At 47.4% G+C, this 20,487-nt stretch overlaps 1 protein-coding gene across 2 annotated transcripts in view; it reads left to right on the forward strand.

Annotated features, from left to right (window-relative positions):
- The window catches only part of fam13a (family with sequence similarity 13 member A), a 229,421-nt gene that overhangs the window by 17,210 nt on the left and 191,724 nt on the right, over positions 1-20,487 (forward strand). The gene's annotated exons all lie outside the window — the stretch shown is intronic.

Here is a 20,487-nt window from a genome sequence, read left to right on the forward strand (position 1 = left end):
CCGCCTGCATTAACCCTGAGCTGGATTCCTATCTCAGGGCATGTGGGTCCCATCCTGCAATCTCCCATGCCGTTCTCAGCTCCTGTTCTCCAGATTATTGCATATTGATTTTCAAAGCATCTGCCTGTCTAACTCTCTCCTGCTTTTAGATGTTCTTTACATCTACCTCTTTGACCAAGCATATGGCCACCTCAATATGTGGTCCTATGTCAAATTTTGTTTGGGAACACTTCCCATGATGTCTGTCGCACTTTTAACACAGTAAAATGTCCCAAGATACATCATGGGAAGTGTTCCCAAACAAAATTTGACATAGGACCACATATTGAGGTGGCCATATGCTTGGTCAAAGAGGTAGATGTAAAGAACATCTAAAAGCAGGAGAGAGTTAGACAGGCAGATGCTTAGAGAAGGAATTCCAGAGCTTAAGACCTCAGAATGTGGCTGCCAATTATAGAATCGTAGAATTCCTACAGTGCAGAGGGAGGCCATTTGGCCCATCGAGCCTGCACCAACAACAATCCCACCCAGCCCCCATCCCCGTAACCCCACATATTTACCCTGATAATCCCCCTAACCCACACATCTTGGGACACTAAGGGGCAATTTAGCATGGCCAGTCAACCGAACCCGCACATCTTTGGACTGTGGGAGGAAACCGGAGTACCCGGAGGAAGCCCACGTAGCCACGGGGAGAACATGCAGACTCCGCACAGACAGTAACCCAAGCCAGGAATCGAAGCCGGATCTCTGGCGTTGTGAAGCAGCAGTGCTAACCACTGTGCTGCCCACTCTGCCAATGATGAGGTGATTAAAATCAGGGATGCACATGAGGCCAAGTTTCGAGGAGCCCCAGGATTTCAGAGGGGGGGGGGGGGGTGGTGTGTCGTCCATGGAAGGATTTGGGAATGGAAATGTTGAAATGGAGGCTAACAATTGCTTAACCATGGACCAATGTAGTTGGGTGAGCAGGGGGTGATGGGTGAGTGGGACTTGGTACAAGGTGGGACATGGGCATCAGAGTTTTGATGACCTCAAGTTCAGGGAGCCTGGAATGTGGGAGATCAGACGGGAGTATGTTGGAATAGTCAAGCCTCAAGGTATCAAAGGTATGGCTGAAGACTTCAGCAGTAAGTAAGCTGAGGCAGGGTAGAGTTGGGTGAAGAGGTGCAAACAGGCAATCTTTGTGCTAGCCGGAATATATGGTCAGAAGCTCATCTTGGTCAGATATATCACCAAAGTCAACAGATACAATGCCACAAAGGTTGCTCTCTCAGTTTTCAGGGACACAAGTTAATGAAAATGTTGGTGCTGATGTCATTGCCGCAGGACAATAATAGCCTTTCTGTTTTCTATGTCTCTTGGTTAATGTTTACCATAACTGCCAGCTGTTGTCAATATTTGTACACACTCAGTGTTACAATTCTAATGTCTACATAAAGAGAAAGATTGATTTTCTGTTACAATGACTGGCGCAGCTGGCGAGCATTCCCCCCCCCCCCCCCCCCCCCCCGGCACTTACATTAGACTGTGCATCAGCGTGCCAAAAAGAACAGCTCGGGTTTTGGGTTCCTTAAATGAAAGTTCCCTCAATGTGGCTGCCCCTCGTTATTTAGTGAAGACTGCACAGTCACACCAGGGAATTCCCATGTTCGTTCCAGGGCAGCAGAGACCATTGTAAGGATGTTCCAGTTGGCTTCCGCCCCCTGGGTTAGATGGGGGAAAATCAGCAGCGTTTTAAGTTTGACCCAGTGGTGGATACCGTCACGGCCAAGTCTAAAGGTCTTAGGTTCAAGCATCACTTCAGGACTCGAGCACAAACTCCGCACTCATACGTTTGTGTGCTATATTGAGGATGTGCTGCATTGTCAAGTATGGCACTATGTTGAGGGAGGAATTGTGCTCAGTAACCTGTATAGATCTCATGAAAAAGTTCTTCGAGTGTGCTGGGCAAGGACTCAAAATGTGAGCTGAAGATGTTCCTTTTGGTACTCTGATATGCAGCCCAATGTTTTTTTAATTCATTTTACGGGACATAGGAGTCGCTGGCTGGGCCAGCATTTATTGCCCATTCCTAGTTGCCCTTGTTCAGAGAGCATTCTAGACTTAATCACATTGCTGTGGCTCTGGAGTCACATGTAGACCAGGCCAGGTAAGGATGGCAGATTTCCTTCCCTAAAGGATGTTGTTTAAAGTTTATTTATTTATTAGTCACAAGTAGGCTTACATTAACAATGCAAGGAAGCTACTGTGAAAATTCCCCGCCACATATCGGCGCCTGTTCGGGTTCACTGAGGGAGAATTTATCATGGCCAATCCACCTAACCTGCACATCCAACATCTGGCATGTGGGAGACTTTCAAGTGTAAGTTGATAGGGATTCAGGAACGGCACATTCCTGTAAGGATGAAGGATAAGCATGGCAAGTTTTGGGAACCTTGGATAAGGAGAGATATTGTGAGCCTAGTCAAAGAGAAAAAAGAAGCATTTGTCAAAGATAGGAGGCTGGGAACACACAAAGCAAGTGTGGAATACAAGGAAAGCAGAAAGAAACCTAAGCAAGGATTAAGGAGGGCTAAAAGGGGTTACGAAAAAGCATTGGCCAGCAGGATTGAGGAAAAATCCCAAGGCTTTTTATACATATATAAAGCGCAAGAGGGTAGCCAGGGAGAGGGTTGGCCCACTCAAGGACAGTGGAGGGAATCTATGCGTGGAGCCAGAGGAAATGGGTGAGGTATTAAATGAATACTTTGCATCAGTATTCACCAAAGAGAAGGACTTGGTGGATGATGAGTCTGGGAAAAGGGGTGTGTGGATAGTTTGAGTCATTTGAGATCAAAAAGGAGGAGATAGTGGGGTTCTTGAGAAACATTAAGGTAAACAAGTCCTCAGGGCCTGATGGGATGTACCCCAGAATACTGAGAGAGGCAAGGGAGGAAATTGCTGGGGTCTTGGAGAAATCTTTGTATACTCACTGGCTACAGGAGAGGTCCCAGAAGATTGGAAAATAGCCAATGTTGTTTGTTTGTTTAAAAAGGGTAGCAAGAATAATCAAGGTAATTACAGGCCGGTGAGCCTTACATCAATGGTAGGGAAATTATTGGAGAGGAATCTTCGAGACAGGATTTATTCCCACTTGGAAATAAATGGACATATTAGCGAGAGGCAACATGGTTTTGTGAAGGGGAGGTCATGTCTCACTAACTTGATCGAGTTTTTTGAGGAAGTGAGGAAGATGGTTGATAAAGGTAGGGCAGTGGATGTTGTCGTCTTTGACAAGGTCCCTCATGGCAGACTGGTGCAGAAGGTGAAGTCGCATGGGACCAGAGGTGAGCTGGCAAGGTGGATACAGAACTGGCTCGGTCAAAGAGTGAGTGATGTTATGAGACTGGTGTTGTGAGACTTCTTACTGTGTTTATCTGGTATTGTGAGACTTCTTACTGTGTTTACCCCAGTCCAACGCCGGCATCTCCACATCATCGGTCAAAGAAGACAGAGGGTAGCAGTGGAAGGGTGGCGTTTCTGAATGGAGAGCTGTGACAAGTGGATCAGTGCTGGGACCTTTGCTATTTGTAATATATATAAATGATTTGGAGGAAAATGTAACTGGTTTGATTAGTAAGTTTGCGGACGACACAAAGGTTGGTGGAGTTGCGGATAGTGATGAGGACCATCAGAGGATACAGCAGGATATAGATCGGTTGGAGACTTGGGCGGAGAGATGGCAGATGGAATTAATCCAGACAAATGTGAGGTAATGCATTTTGGAAGATCTAATACAAATAGGAAATATGCAGTAAATGGCAGAACCCTTAAGAGTATTGATAAGGCAGAGGGATCTGGGTGTACAGGTACACAGGTCACTGAAAGTGGCAATGCAGGTGGAGAAGGTAGTCAAGAAGGCATACGGCATGCTTGCCTTCATCGGCCAGGGCATTGAGTTTAAAAATTGGCAAGTCATGTTGCAGCTTTATAGAACCTTAGTTAGGCCGCACTTGGAATATAGTGTTCAATTCTGATCGCCACACTACCAGAAGGATGTGGGGGCTTTGGAGAGGGTACAGAAAAGATTTACTAGGATGTTGCCAGGACAGCATTAGCTATGAGGAGAGGTTGGAGAAACTTGGTTTGTTCTCACTAGAACGACGGAGGTTGAGGGACGACCTGATAGAAGTCTACAAGATTCTGAGAGGCATGGACAGAATGGATAGCCAGAAGCTTTTTCCTAGGGTGGAAGAATCAATTACTAGGGGACACAGGTTTAAGGTGTGAGGGGCAAGGTTTAAAGGAGATGTGCGAGGCAGGTTTTTTACAGAGGGTGGTGTGTGCCTGGAACTCACTGCCAGGGGAGGTAGTGGAAGCGGATACAATAGTGACTTTTAAGGGGTGTCTTGACAAATACATGAATAGGATGGGAATGGAGAGGTATGGTCCCCGGAAGGGTAGAGGGTTTTAGTTGAGTCGGGCAGCATGGTTGGTGCAGGCTCGGAGGGCCGAAGGGCCTGTTCCTATGCTGTAATTTTCTTTGTTCTTTGTATCTTTGGACTGTGGGAGGAAACCGGAGCACCCAGAGGAAACCCATGCAGACACAAGGAGAATGTGCAAACTCCACACAGTGACCCAAGTCGGGAATCGAACCCGGTCTCTGGCGCTGTGAGGCAGCAGTGCTAACCACTATGCCACCGTGCTGCCTGCCCATTGGTGAACCAGATGGGTTTTTCTGACAATCGACAATGGTTTCATGGTCATCAGTGGATTCTTAATTCCTGATATTTTTTATTGAATTCAAATTCCACCATCTGCCGTGGTGGGATTTGAACCCAGGTCTCCAGGACGTGAGTGGGGTTTCTGGATTAATAGTCGAGCGATAATACCACCATTGCCTCCCCTTCAGAAAGTGGTGGTGAGCTGCCTTCTTGAACCGCTACAGTCCCTGAGCTGTAGGTACACCCACAGTGCTATTTGGGAGGGAATTCCAGGACTTTGACCCAGCGACAGTGAAGGAATGGCGATATATTTCCAAGTCAGGATGGTGAGTGTAAGTGCTACAGGGAAATGCTGGTTTGCTGTATAGCCAAGATTTGACATGCAACCATTTATCTCATTATTCATTTGTTCCTGATGGGTATAACCTCTGAATTCTGGTATCATTCCACTGAATCTTTTTTGCATCTTCTCCAGTGTGTCCATATCCACTTTACATTAAGGAGACCAGAATTGAATGCATGTGGTCTAACCAAGGCAGCAGACAAGCTTAATATAAATTATCTGCTTTTCAATTCTTCTTTTATTCTTTTGTGGGATATAGACATCGCTGGCAAGACCAACATTTCACAGAATCATAGAATCATACAGCGCAGAAGAGGTCCTTCGGCCCATCGAGTCTGCACCGACACATTAGAAACACCTGAACTCCCACCTAATCCCATCTGCCAGCACTTGGTCCATAGCCCTGAATGTTATGATGTGCCAAATGTTCATCCAGGTACTTTTTAAAGGATGTGAGGCAACCCGCCTCCACCACCCTCCCAGGCAGCGCATTCCAGACCGTCACCACCCTCTGGGGGAAAAAAGCTTTTCCTCACATCCCCTCCAAACCTCCTGCCCCTCACCCATGTCTCCTGGTGACTGACCCTTCAACTCAGGGGAACAGCTGCTCATCCACTCTGTCCACGTCTCTTGTACACCTCGATCAGGTGGCCCCTCAGTCTTCTCTGCTCCAGCGAAAACAACCCAAGCCTACCCAACCTCTCTTCATAACTTAAATGTTCCATCCCAGGCAGCATCCTGGTGAATCTTCTCTGCACTCTCTCCAGCGCAATCACATCCTTCCTTTAATGTGGCGACCAGAACTGCTGTGGCCTCACCAAAGTTCTATACAACTCCAACATGACCTCCCTGCTTTTGTAACCTATTGTCCATCCCTAATTGCCCTTGAATTGCTAGGCCATTTCAGAGGGCAGTTAAGTGTCAACCACATTGTTATGGATTTAGAATCACGTGCAGGCCAGACCGGGAAAGGTCGGCAGATTTCCTTCCTTAAAGGACATTAGTGAACTAGGTGGATTTTTACGACAATCGATGATAGTTTCATTGTCACCATCGCTGAGACTAGTTCCAATTCCAGTTTTTATAAATGAATTTGAATTCCACTAGTTGCTGTAAAGTGTTTTGAGAAGTCTGCTGGTAGTAACAGGAGCTATCTAAATGCAATTCTTTTATTGTATTTTTTTCTAATTATCCAATTGACCTCCAGCCTCAACAGCTTTTTGAGGAAGAGAATTCCAGGTTTCCACTATCCTCTGTGTGAACAATTGCTTCCCGATACCAGCCCTGAATGGCCTGCTGGCTCGAGTTGTCAGATCATTTCCTCTTATCCATCTTATTTAAAGTTTTATTTATTAGTCACAAGTAAGGCTTACATTAACACTGCAATGAAGCTACTGTGAAATTCCCCGAGCCGCCACACTCCGGCGCCTGTTCGGGTCAATGCACCCTAACCAGCATGTCTTTCAGACTGTGGGAGGAAACCGGAGCACCTGGAGGAAACCCACGCAGACACAGGGAGAACGTGCAAGTTCCCAGACAGTAACCCAAGCCGGGAATCGAACCCAGGTCCATAGCGCTGTGAAGCAGCAGTGCTAACCACTGTGCTACCATGCCGCCTATGGTTTCTTTTTGCACTGTAGGGATTCTATGGTTCTATGGGTCCTTAATGGACTATGGTTACTCATCTAAGATAGTCTAGGCATACAGCACCACCACACCCCCCCCCCCCCCCCCCCCCCCCCCCCATGGGGTGCATTGTTTTTAACCTGATTTTATCCACTATATGTGCTGGGTGGTAAAAGCAAAGTAGTCAACATTTTCTTTTGGGGGGAAAAAAAAACACAGGGAATCTCCATTTAGTAACAGCCTCACCCGATTGTTAGCAATTGCATCCAGAATCTCCTTGCTATGATATTCGAGGTACTGGCAGCTGATTGGACCTATTTAAGATCAAACCCGAGCCTTTTCTCGCGGGTTAGGTTGATTGGCCAGGTTAAAAATTGTCCCTTAGAGTCCTGGGATGCGTAGGTTAGAGGGATTAGCGGGTAAAATATGTGGGGGGAGGGCCTGGGTGGGATTGTGGTCGGTGCAGACTCGATGGGCCGAATGGCCTCCTTCTGCACTGTAGGGTTTCTATGTTTTCTGCTTTAGTCCCATGCAGTGTTCACAGGACTGGGTGGCATTAATCAGGAGAGGAATCGGTTTGCCCTGGAGAAGAGAGATGAACATCGAACAGTACAGCACAGAACAGGCCCTTCGGCCCACGATGTTGTGCCGAGCTTTATCTGAAACCAAGATCAAGCTATCCCACTCCCTATCATCCTGGTGTGCTCCATGTGCCTATCCAATAACCGCTTAAATGTTCCTAAAGTGTCTGACTCCACTATCACTGCAGGTTCTGAAAGGAACGTCCTGCCATGGCTGATGTCCTTGCAGGATTCTGTGAGGTCATTTGGAGTTGTGTGTGAAATTGGAAGGTTGGGATACAACTGCAGCCCTCAAGTCTCCGACCTTTGTCACTCTTGTCAAGGCTGCTTAGTGAGATTAGAATGTGACATTTGGATTGGCCAGGCTCCAGCAAATCGCTGAAAGAAATGTTAGAAGAAACTGCCAAAATCCCTAGTCTGGCTGCAATAGCTCACAGAGGCCTGCTTCCCTGCTTTGCTGTATCCTTAGAGAGTGATGTCCCTCAAGCTTTGTGCAGCCATTGACTCTCACTAATGGATTGAGATGTCTGATGGGTTCTAATCTCTAATGGATTGAAATGGTGCGGCACGGTGGCACAGTGCTTAGTACTGCTGCCTCGCAGCGCCAGGGACCTGGGTTTGATTCCCGGCTTGGGTCACTGTCTGTGTGGAATTCGCATGTTTTCCCCGTGTCTGCGTGGGTTTCGTCTGGGTGCTCCGGTTTCCTCCCACAGTCTAAAGATGTGCAGGTTGGGTGGATTGGCCATGCTAAATCATCCCTTAGTGTCTAAAGATGTATGGGTTAGGTAGATTAGCCACAGTAAAGGTGTAGGGTTATGAGGATCGGGCAGAGAGATGGGCCTGGGTAAGGTTCTCTTTTCGAGAGTCAGTGCAGACTCGATGGGCTGAATGACCTCTTTCTGCACTGTAGGGATTCTATGATTGTATGGTTCTATGGCTACACATCTAAGATAGTCTAGGCATACAGCCCCCCCAACCTATAGTGGGTGCATTGTTTTTAACCTGATTTTATCCACTATATGTGGTGGATGGTAAAAGCAAAGTAGCCAACATTTTCTTTTGGGGGAAAAAAAAGCACAGGGAATCTCCATTTAGTAACAGCCTCACCTGATTGTTAGCAATTGCATCCAGAACCTCACCACTATGATATTCGAAGTACCGGCAGCTGATTGGAACTACTCAAAGGCGCAGGTTTGGCTGGAGGTAAATTGGTTCTTACAGAACTTGTGCAAATTAGTCAGTGTGCCTCATATCGTATAAAGGCCACCTTTGTGCTTGGCACCCAAGGTGGTGGCAAATAGTTATCACCATATCCCTGATATAGGTGGTGTCTGTAATAAGAGTGGGGGAATGGAAAGGTTCCACTTAGCTTCTAAAATAATTAATAGGCTTGATTCAAAAACAATTGGGGCACGATCTTACCGGCCATTCATGCCACACTCCCACTGCAGCAAGGCCGGAGAATTTGGCACCCAGCCAAATCTGCGTTCACTGTGCCAGGATGGGAAAATCTTGCCGGGGGGAATGGCCATTACATTCCAGCCATAGTTTTCTTGAGGAGGATTCAGGCAACTTTTACAGATGCACCATTCGTTCTGGTTGTATCACAGCTTGGTATGGCTCCTACTCTCAAGACCGCAAGGAAGTACAAAAGGTGGTGAATGTAGCCCAATCCATCATGCAAACCAGCCCCCCATCCATTGACTCTGTCTACACATCCCGCTACCTCGGCAAAACAGCCAACATAATTAAGGACCCCACGCACCCCGGACATTCTCTCTTCCACCTTCTTCCTTCGGGAAAAAGATACAAAAGTCTGAGGTCACGTACCAACCGACTCAAGAACAGCTTCTTCCCTGCTGCTGTCAGACTTTTGAATGGACCTACCTTGCATTAAGTTGATCTTTCTCTACACCCTAGCCATGACTATAACACCACAATTCTGCACTCTCTCGTTTCCTTCTCCATGAACGGTATGCTCTGTCTGTATAGCGCGTAAGAAACAATACTTTTCACTGTATGTTAATACATGTGACAATAATAAATCAAATCAAATCACATCAAAAAATTAAGGCGGGATTTTCCAGCCGCGCTCGGTCCCAAGGCAGGAAAATCCTGCCTGAGGTCAACAAAGCTTTGCACAGTCTGTGTCCCGCCCACTACGATTCCCATGGCGGGCGGAACGGGAAAATTCCACCTTTGGTGTCCTCAATAGTACAGCTCCTCAGTGAAGAGATTTCAGTGCTGTAATCTAATCTCGGGATTTAGGTTATAAAATACTTGAGCTTTGTCCTTAATTTGCTGTCATTTGAGTTCTTATTGCTCTCTTCCGGTAACATGTTCTTAACCTGATAACATGTCTGAGTCTCTGCTGTTCGTGGTGTAATCCACCTGTTAGCTATGTCCACTCAGGTTTCTGTAACTTCACACCTTGGAATCTTCCCCGTGGTGTTATACGTTGTACAATGTTACGTGCTTCGTGTTTTCCAATGTTTCCCTGGACACTCAAGCCGCAGATTAAAGGTAGCATTTAAAGAGCGAAGCATTCCAGCCATTGAAAACACAGACACCCGTGGACGGCACGGTGGCACAGTGGTGAGCACTGCTGCCTCACAGCGCCAGGGACCCGGGTTCAATTCCAGCCTTGGGTCACTGTCTGTGCAGAATCTGCACGTTCTCCCCGTGTCTGCGTGGGTTTCCTCCGGGTGCTCCGGTTTTCCTCCCACAGTCCAAAGATGTGCGGGTCAGGTTTATTGAGCATGCTAAAATTGACCTTAGTGTTAGGGTGATGGTGGGGGAGGTACAGGATGCCCAAGCAAGAGGCGCCCACCCCAGCCCATATATAATTTCATCATAGAATCCCTGCAGTGCAGAAGGAGGCCATTTGGCCCATCGAGTCTGCACCGACAACAATCCCACCCAGGTCCTATCCCCATAACCCAACATATTTACCCTGCCCAAGCAAGAGGTGCCCACCCTGGCCATCAGCCTACCAAATCTTACTGGACCATAAGACTGTAAGATATAGGAGCAGAATTAGGCCATTCAGCCCATCGAGTCTGCTCCGCCATTCAGTCATGGCTGATATGTTTCTCAACCCCATTCTCCTACCTTTTCCCCGTAACCTTTGATCCCCTGACCAATTAGGAACCAATCTATCTGTCTTAAATATACTCAATGGCCTGTCCTCCACAGCCTTCTGTGGAAATGAATGCCATAGATTCACCACCCTCTGGCTGAAGAAATTCCTCTTCTTCTCAGTCCAAGTCAACGATTTACTAGGATGCTCCCGGGACTTGATGGTCTGAGTTATAAGGAGAGGCTGGATAGACTGGGACTTTTTTCCCTAGAGCGTAGAAGGCTGAGGGGTGATCTTATAGAGGCCTATAAAATAATGAGGGGCGTAGATCAGCTAGATAGTCAATATCTTTTCCCAAAGGTAGGGGAGTCTAAAACTAGAGGGCATATGTTTAAGGTGAGAGGGGAGAGATACAAAAGTGTCCAGAGGGGCAGATTTTTTTCACGCAGAGGGTGGTGAGTGTCTGGAATGAGCTGCCAGAGGTAGTAGTAGAGGTGGGTACAATTTTGTCTTTTAAAGTTTATTTATTAGTCACAAGTGAACTTGCATTCACACTAATGAAGTTACTGTGAAAATTCTCTAGTCACCACACTCCTACGCCTGTTCGGGTACACTGAGGGAGAATTTAACATGGCCAATGCACTTAACCTGCACATCTTTGGACTGTGGGAGGAAACCAGAGCACCCGGAGGAAACCCATGAAGACACAGGGAGAATGTGCAAATTCCACACAGACAGTGACCCAAGCCGAGAATCGAACCCAGGTCTCTGGTGCAGTGAGGCAGCAGTGCTAACCATTGTGCCACCCCTAAAAAGCATTTAGACATTTACATGAGTAAGATGGGTATGGACAGGTATGAGCCAAACACAGGCAATTGGGACTACGTTAGTGGCTAAAAAAGGGGCGGCATGGACAAGTTGGGCCGAAGGGCCTGTTTCCGAGCTGTAAACCTCTCTGACTCTAAGTGGACAGCCTGGCCACTTGGCGTGGGCCTTCTCGGACAAGGTGCAGAGGGAAAGAGGCACGCGCAAGAGGCCAGAGGTGGAGGATCGCAGTGTTCCTGGGAGACTTGAAGGGCTGGAGGAGTTGACAGAGATCAGGAGAGCGTTTGAACACTAGAGTGAGAGAATTAAAATGGAGGTGATGCTACACCGGAAGCCAGTGTTGGTCACCGCACAGGGAGGCAATGGCTGAAAGGGAGCGTATATCATTGTAAAGCTATTGCTTGGCTGAGTTACAGGAACTACAATTCACATCACTTAGAATTGTGACTGACAAACTTGTGAACGTTTCTCTGACTTTATGTTTCGTTCCAGGAAGCTGATATGTGTCCGTTAATTGGACAGTCCCCTGTATTGTCAGCAATGGTTAGTTAGGAGCACTGAGAGATTGTTGGGAGAGCTGGTGAATCATCGTCTTACCTGGAGCATGCATAGACTTGTTATTGATTTCTGTCTGCAAATGTCATTTGTGCTTCGTTGGCAATGGGGAACCTGCCGTTACTCGTACGTACTAATGAGCTAGATTTAATGGCCCCTGGGGGAGTGGGAAGAGAGGAGAAAGGGGCAGGCAGGAAGCTCGCGGGGGACAAGCGATGGGATGGCTCCTCAATGCCGTCCCATCACTGGGGACTCACCTGACGAAGGGGCGGCGCTCCGAAAGCTTGTGCCACCAAATAAACCTGTTGGACTTTAACCTGGTGTTGTGAGACTTCCTTACTGATCTTTCCCAGTGCCAGACTGGAGGCTGATGCCAGGGTGCGCATCGGCGGGCGATTTGCACAACTGAAGCCCCAATTAGGGGTCATGAAATGGGGCTGCTGGCATTTTGCCAGTGTCAGGGCAGCCTTTGCCATTGCAGCATGCAGCAGACACCCGCTTCAGGTAGGTGGTCACCCTGCAGGAGACTCCAGGGTCGAAAGAGGGGGGTCGCATCAAGGGAGGTAGCCCTTGCAATCCTAATGGTTTCCCCAACTATTCCCCCCCCCCCCCCGCCGGAGGGCTTCCCCTCCAACACTCGGACCCCTGAATGTTGTTACTTTAAATTTACTAAAGAGTAGCCCTGTGATCTCCAGCCAGCGCCTCCCCGTGAGACTATTGAGGCCTCTGACCCCTCCCAATTGGATGGTGAGTCCAGAGTTGGAAGGAGGTCACCTGCGCTAATGTTGGCGAGGCCGGAGGGGGGGTGGGGGGGGCGGATTCCACTGGTTCAGGCTGTGTTTTGCCCCCTGTCGCCTGGATGACTAAAGTTCAGCCCAATATGTCTGCCATTCTCCGAGGGAAGGACGGCTGCAGCGCCACTTGGTGGCCAATTTTACCAACTGCGCAGAAACTTTGCACAAACGCGTTCAAGAAAGACTTTCACTTTCTGCAGCACCTCACCCAACCATCGGACATCACAAGGTGCTTTACCGTCATGGAAATACTTTGGAAGTGGGGTACTGTCACAGTTTAGGAGGCTCAGCAGCCAATTTGTGCACACCATGATCCGCACCCCCTCCCCCCACCATTGTCACCGTGTGACCATGACCAGATATTGTTCGATGGTGAGTGAGGGATAAGTACTGGCCAGGACACTGGAGATAAATGCCTTGCTTTTCCTCAAAACAGTGGAATCGGATCTCTTACCCTCAGTGTAGCGTTTCATCTGAAAGATGGCACTTCCAGCAGTATGGTACTCCTTCAATCGTCAGAACTGCTCTGGAGTGCTAACCTGCATTGTTGGCACAAGTCCTGGATTGGGCCTTGAATTCACAGCAATCTGGACACAACTAGTTGATAGACTCTTACTTAATGTTTGATGGGACACTATTTGACGGGTTACATAGCATTACACCGCATGAACAATACCATCAGAATATTAGAACCATGCTTTGTTTTAATATATACATACAGTATATAATTTTTAAAATATTTATGTCATAGAATCCCTGCAGGGCAGAAGGAGGCCATTTGGCCCATTGAGTCTGCACCGACTCTCCGACAGAACACCTTATCCAGGCCCTATCCCCATAACCCCAGATACTTACCACACTAATCCCACTAACCCACATATCATAAAGTTTTAAAGTTTATTTATTAGCGTCACAAGGAGGCTTACGTTAACGTGGCAATGAAGTTACCGTGAAAATCCCCCAGTCACCACACTTTGGCGCCTGTCCGGGTACACTGAGGGAGAATTTAGCATGGTCAATGCATCTAACCAGCGCGTCTTTCAGACTGGGAGGAAACCGGAGCACCCGGAGGAAACCCATGCAGAGTGAGAACGTGCGGGCTCCGCACAGACGGTGACCCAAGCTGAGAATCGAACCCAGGAACCTGGCGCTGTGAGGCAGTAGTGCTAACCACTGCGCCACCGTGCCACCCTAGGTTAGCAATTTAGCACAGCCAATCTACCCAACCTGCACATCTTTGGAGTGTGGGAGGAAACCAGAGCACCCGGAGGAAACCCACGCAGACACGGGGAGAATGTGCAAACTTCACACAGACAGCTGGAAATCGAACCCGGGTCCCTGGCGCTGTGAGGAAGCAGCGCTAACCACTGTGCCACCGTTCCGCTCTTAAATATGTAAGATATATAATCTATATATGTATGTAATATAGTAAAAGTGCAGTGGAGAGCAGAATCAGGAATGTGAGACTTAAGCTATGCAGCGAGATTAAAGAATCTGTGATTGTTCTCCTTAGAGCGAGAAAGTTAAAGAAGTGATTAAACATCTGAAGGGTTTTAACAGAGTTAATAAGAATAAGCTGTTTCCGCTGGGGGAATGTCAGTAGCCAAGATCCCATGGCAATATTTTATGAAGATTGGGCGTTTTCCTGGTTTCCTGGCAACATAAATCCCTCAAAAACATTTTAATTGCTGTTTTATCTCATCGCTGTTTGCCAGGTCTCGCCGCACATAGTTTGGCTGTTGCATTTCCAGCATTACAGCAGTGACAAAGTACCTCATTGGCTGTTATGTGCCTTGGGAGGTCCCGTGGCTTTGAAATGTACCTTTTCCAAATGCAAGTTCCAGCCTGTTTTTGTAGCCAAAACATTTATGAAGCATTTGTAATAACCGAGGATAAGGGCAGAAGTTTTAGCTGCGGGCATAATGCTCCAGTCTCGTCTGTAGCAGGATTCGCTACGAGCGAGAATGGAACATTTGGCATTCCGACCAAAACTCCATTCAGCGGCACTGGGAGATTCCATCGGTGAACGAGGACAGAAGATTTCAATCCACAACGGCAACACTTAACCTTCCATTTCTCTTTCTGACTCTGTCTATATATCTCTCTCTCTCTCTCTGATTGCCCCTTTCTCCAATTCTCAGAGTGGGATTCCATCTCTTCATTGTTCTGAAATACCCTCAGCTTCCTTTTTAAACATTTAAAAATTTTGATTTCCTGCTTTGATTATTATTTCATCTTTATTACGTTAATACCTTCTTCTGTTTTCCAGACTTCGCAATTTGGAATTGGAGGTTTCTTTCTGTCTGTCTTCTTGTAGTGGCTCCAACTTCTGTAACCACTCCCACCTCCTCTCCACTCCCCCTCCCCATGCACACACACACACGAACACATATACATAGAAACACAGACTTGCACACAGTGACATATTTATATGCACACACAGACATACACACACATACATATTTATACACACACACACACACACTGATTTCATAGAATCCTACAGTGCAGAAGGTCGCCATTTGGCTCATCAAGTCTGAACCAACCACAAACCCACCCAGGTCCAATCCCCGTAACCCCATGCATTTATCCTAGCTAGTCCCCCTGACACTAAGGGGCAATTTAGCACAGCCAATCCACCTAACTAACAAATCTTTGGACTGTGGGAGGAAACCGGAGCACCCGGAGGAAACCCACGCAGACATGGGGAGAACGTGCAAACTCCATACAGACAGTGACCCAAGCCAGGAATCGAACCCGGGTCCCTGGCGCTCTGAGGCAGCAGTGTTAACCACTGTGCCACTGTACCAACCATGCACACAGTGATATGCACACCCAAACACACACACACAGGTACGCACACACGGAGACATGTACACAGATGTACAGATGCATTCATTGACACAGACATGCAGGTGCACAAATGTACCAGTGCCTGGGTTTTGTAAATGATGTGGAGATGCCGGCGTTGGACTGGGGTAAACACAGTAAGAAGTTTAACAACACCAGGTTAAAGTCCAACAGGTTTATTTGGTAGCAAAAGCCACACAAGCTTTCGAAGCTCTCTGTAAATGTCATTTTGTCATTTTGTAAATGACAGATTAAGTTAAATGAGATGACTACTAAGTTACCTTTGTTAGTTTTTCAGTACAAGTGAAGGTGATAGTGGAGGAATGTTCAATTGACCACACAAGGGAAAAGACTGCAAGGAACTAGAAAAGGTCGTGAATGAAGCCCAATCCATCATGCAAACCAGCCTCCCATCCATTGACTCTGTTTACACTTCCCACTGCCTTGGCAAAGCTAACAGCACAGTGGTTAGCACTGCTGCTTCACAGCTCCAGGGACCTGGGTTCGATTCCCGGCTTGGGTCACTGTCTGTGTGGAGTTTGCACATTCTCCTCGTGTCTGCGTGGGTTTCCTCCGGGTGCTCCGGTTTCCTCCCACAGTCCAAAGATGTGCGGGTTAGGTTGATTGGCCATGCTAACATTGCCCCTTAGTGTCCTGGGATGTGTAGATTAGCGGGTAAAATATGTAGGGATATGGGGGTAGGGCCTGGGTGGGATTGTGGTCGGTGCAGACTCGATGGGCCGAATGGCCTCTTTCTGTACTGTAGGGTTTCTATGATTTCTATGAAAGCAGCCAGCATAATTAAGGACCCCACGCACCCCGGACATTCTCACTTCCACCTTCCGTCAGGAAAAAGATACAAAAGTCTGAGGTCACGTACCAACCAACTCAAGAACAGCTTTTTCCCTGCTGCTGTCAGACTTTTGAATGGACCTACCTTGCATTAAGTTGATCTTTCTCTACACCCTAGCTATGACTGTAACACTAAATTCTGCACTCTCTCCTTCCCTATGAACGGTATGCTTTGCCTATATAGAAATCATAGAAACCCTACAGTGCAGAAAGAGGCCATCTGGCCCATCGAGTCTGCACCGACCACAATCCCACCCAGGCCCTACCCCCATATCCCTGCACATTTACCAGCTAATCCCTCTAAGCTACGCATCTCAGGACACTAAGGGGCAATTTTAGCATGGCCAATCGACCTAACCCGCACATCTTTGGACTGTGGGAGGAAACCGGGAGCACCCAGAGGAAACCCACGCAGACACGAGGAGAATGTGCAAACTCCACACAGACAGTGACCCAAGCGGGTCCCTGGAGCTGTGAAGCAGCAGTGCTAACCACTGTGCTACCGTGCCGTGCGAGAAACAATACTTTTCAGTGTATGTTAATACATGTGACAATAATAAATCAAATCAAAAGATGTAGATATTCGATCCCCTCCTTTCTGTTTCTGTAGCACTTAGAACATAAGAACATAAGAACATAAGAACATAAGAAATAGGAGCAGGAGTAGGCCATCTAGCCCCTCGAGCCTGCCCCGCCATTCAATAAGATCATGGCTGATCTGACGTGGATCAGTACCACTTACCCGCCTGATCCCCATAACCCTTAATTCCCTTACCGATCAGGAATCCATCCATCCGCGCTTTAAACATATTCAGCGAGGTAGCCTCCACCACCTCAGTGGGCAGAGAATTCCAGAGATTCACCACCCTCTGGGAGAAGAAGTTCCTCCTCAACTCTGTCTTAAACCGACCCCCCTTTATTTTGAGGCTGTGTCCTCTAGTTTTAACTTCCTTACTAAGTGGAAAGAATCTCTCCGCCTCCACCCTATCCAGCCCCCGCATTATCTTATAAGTCTCCATAAGATCCCCCCTCATCCTTCTAAACTCCAACGAGTACAAACCCAATCTCCTCAGCCTCTCCTCATAATCCAAACCCCTCATCTCCGGTATCAACCTGGTGAACCTTCTCTGCACTCCCTCCAATGCCAATATATCCTTCTTCATATAACTCCACTTGTGAGTTCTGAGGCTCAGCTGTCTCTGCAGTTGTTTTAACATCACTCTCTCCCTCCCTCTCTCTCTCTCTCTAAGTGTCAGGACCTGACTGTACTCCTCCAATAGAGGGTGCTGCAGTGCAACCCAGCGGAGATCTCTGCTCATTTCTCTATCTCTGCTCTGTTAGAAAATGGCACACTGGAAACTACAGCAGGGTGGGTACACAGGGTATATGCACTGCTGAAGAATCCAGTGTAACCCAATTCAAACCATGGCCCTATTGGTTGGTACTCTTCAATGGCCGGCACAGTTTCTGCTTGAGAGAGAGGGCCAGATTGGAATGTTAGGAAGAAAACGATTATGTATCAACATCCACGGCTCTTCCCCCACCCAACTGGGTAGGAGGATCGCTCCCCACAGATTGGTATGAGGAGCCACGCCTGCATCATATCCCCACCACCATCCCCCCCATTTCCGATTCTGTGGCGGGCAGGGCGGTAGAATTCCGGCTGTGCTGGTTCACCGCCCTGCCACCAGCGCCACCGCAGGCAAGTGGTGAAGGTACGACAGGTTTACAAAGGCATTTTCCATTCCGAATGTTGACATCGGAATTTGTGAAATGGGAAATCTGAAATTTAAAGATAGAACGTAGGGTTTTTAAAATTGGAACTGAATCATATCTGTGTGTGAGCTGGTGCAAATCATCTCTTTCTTTGAACCCAGCCACAACTGGAGACTTTGCCTGGAGACTGGAGGTCAAATAGTACTTTTTTTGCCATTCCGATTTGTATCTCACCCTTTAGCGTTCAAGGAACTCCGTGCATCACCTTTAAGAAATCGGCTTTTGGTGTTATTTTTCCAATGCTGTTTGCCGGTTTGTTTTACGAATAGGTTAGTGGATGTCAATAAAATAATAATTTGGCAACTGCATTCCATAGAATCCCTACAGTGCAGAAGTGGCCATTCAGCCCATTGAGCCTGTAACAACTCTCTAACAGAGTACCTCACCCAGGCCCTCTTCCCCCGTCCCATCCCTGTAACCCCACGCAATTTGGCATTGCATATCCGTCTAACCGTGGACAATTTAGCGTGCCCAACCAACCTAACCTGTCCATCTTTGGAGTGTGGGAGGGAACCAGGGTGCCCGGAGGAAACCCACACAAAAACGGGGAGAAAGTGCAAACTCCACACAGAGTGACCCAAGGCCGGACTTGAACCCAGGACCCTGGTGCAGTGAGGCAGCAGTGCTAACCACTGGGCCACCGTATGCAGTGAGTTGACGGTGCGGACTCGATGGACCCAAAGGTCTGCACCGATAGCTCGGCAGCACCTTCCAGATTACAACACCTCACTGCGCAGAAATACTTCTCCTGATCTCCCTTCTGTTTTCTATAACTCATCATCTTAAATCTGTACCCGTTGCTTACCAACCCACTTGACGATGGAAATGCTTTCTCCTCAAGACCCCTCGTAATTTTGAACTGAAATCTCTCATCATTTTGAACATATCCCTAAAAAAGGTGAAACATTATTTTCCATCTGATATCCGTGTCTTGAGGTCAATCTAGGGCTTGAATCCATTTCCTGTTCTGTTAATGTTCAGCACAGAGCTGTGCCGAACACTCCTGGATTTAAATGATTGCCAGCAAGGCTTGCTGTGACTCGCTTTTTCTCGGTCCTGTTTCTTCCTGCTCCCTCCACTGTGCCTGGGCGGCACGGTGGCACAGTGGTTAGCACTGCTACCTCACAGCACCAGGGATCCCGGTTTCAATTCCTGGCTTGGGTTACTGTCTGTGCAGAGTCTGCACGTTCTCCTCGTGTCTGCGTGGGTTTCCTCCAGATGCTCCGGTTTCTTCCCATAGTCCAAAAGACATGCTGGTTAGGTACATTGGCCATGCTAACTTCTCCCTCGGTTTACCCAAACAGGCCCCAGAGTGTGGCGACTAGGGGATTTCCACAGTAACTTCATTGCAGCGTTAATGTAAGACTACTTGTGACACTAATGAATAAACTTTAAAAATGTAATCATTAGACATGATTAATTCCAGATTTTTATTGAACTCAAAATTCACCATCTGCCCTGGTGGGATTTGAACGCTGGTAGTCCCCAGAACTCTGGCCCACAGATCATTATGCTTGGTCTGAGGATTGCTAGCCTAGTGACAATACCACTACACTACCATCTCCCCATAGTGTCCCGTAGTTACAGTATTGGGTGGCCCAGCTTGAGGGAACCAGAGTTGACAGGTTGCAAAAAAATTGTCAAGCGATTTAAATAAGCCATCTATTTTTGTTCTTTTATTCATTCTTCTAATACTTGGTTCTGGTTTAATGCAACTTCCCCTTTTCCAGCCACTTTGGTCATATATGATTTGAATGTTCCCTAACACGGCAGGTGTGTATTCACTGCCATTTTAAATGAATATTTAATTTGACTTAATGAATTTTTAAAAATGTGCATATGGGGTGTGGACATTGCTGGCACGACCAGCATTTATTCTAATCTCTCATTGCCCTTGAGAAGGTGGTGGGTGAGCTGCCGCCTTGAACCGCTACAGTCCATGTGGTGTAGGTACACCCACAGTGCTGCTAGGGATGGAGTTCCAGGATTTTGACCCAGCGACGATGGAGTTTAGGGCAGAGGTGCCCTGTATAATTGCTAAGTCTGAATAGTGTGTGGCTTGGAGGGAAACTTGGAGATGGTTGTGTTCCCATGCATCTTTGATTTGATTTGATTTATTACTGTCACATGTATTAACATACAGTGAAAAGCATTGTTTCTTGTGCGCTATACAGACAAAGTATACCGTCCATAGAGAAGGAAACGAGAGAGTGCAGAATGTAATGTTACAGTCATAGCTAGGGTGTAGAGAAAGATCAACTTAATGCGAGATAGGTCCATTCAAAAGTCTGACAGCAGCAGGGAAGAAGCTGTTCTTGAGTCGGTTGGTACGTGACTTCAGACTTTTGTGTCTTTTTCCCGAAGGAAGAGGTGGAAGAGAGAATGTCCGGGGTGCGTGGTCTGCTACCCTTGTTCTAGGTTGTAGTGATCATTGGCTTGCAGGAGATTTCAAGAGTTGCTGCAATACATCTCGTACTTGGTACACTGAGTGTCGGTGGCA

This window comes from Mustelus asterias, chromosome 1 (genome assembly GCF_964213995.1).
Source record: "Mustelus asterias chromosome 1, sMusAst1.hap1.1, whole genome shotgun sequence".
NCBI lineage: Eukaryota > Metazoa > Chordata > Chondrichthyes > Carcharhiniformes > Triakidae > Mustelus > Mustelus asterias.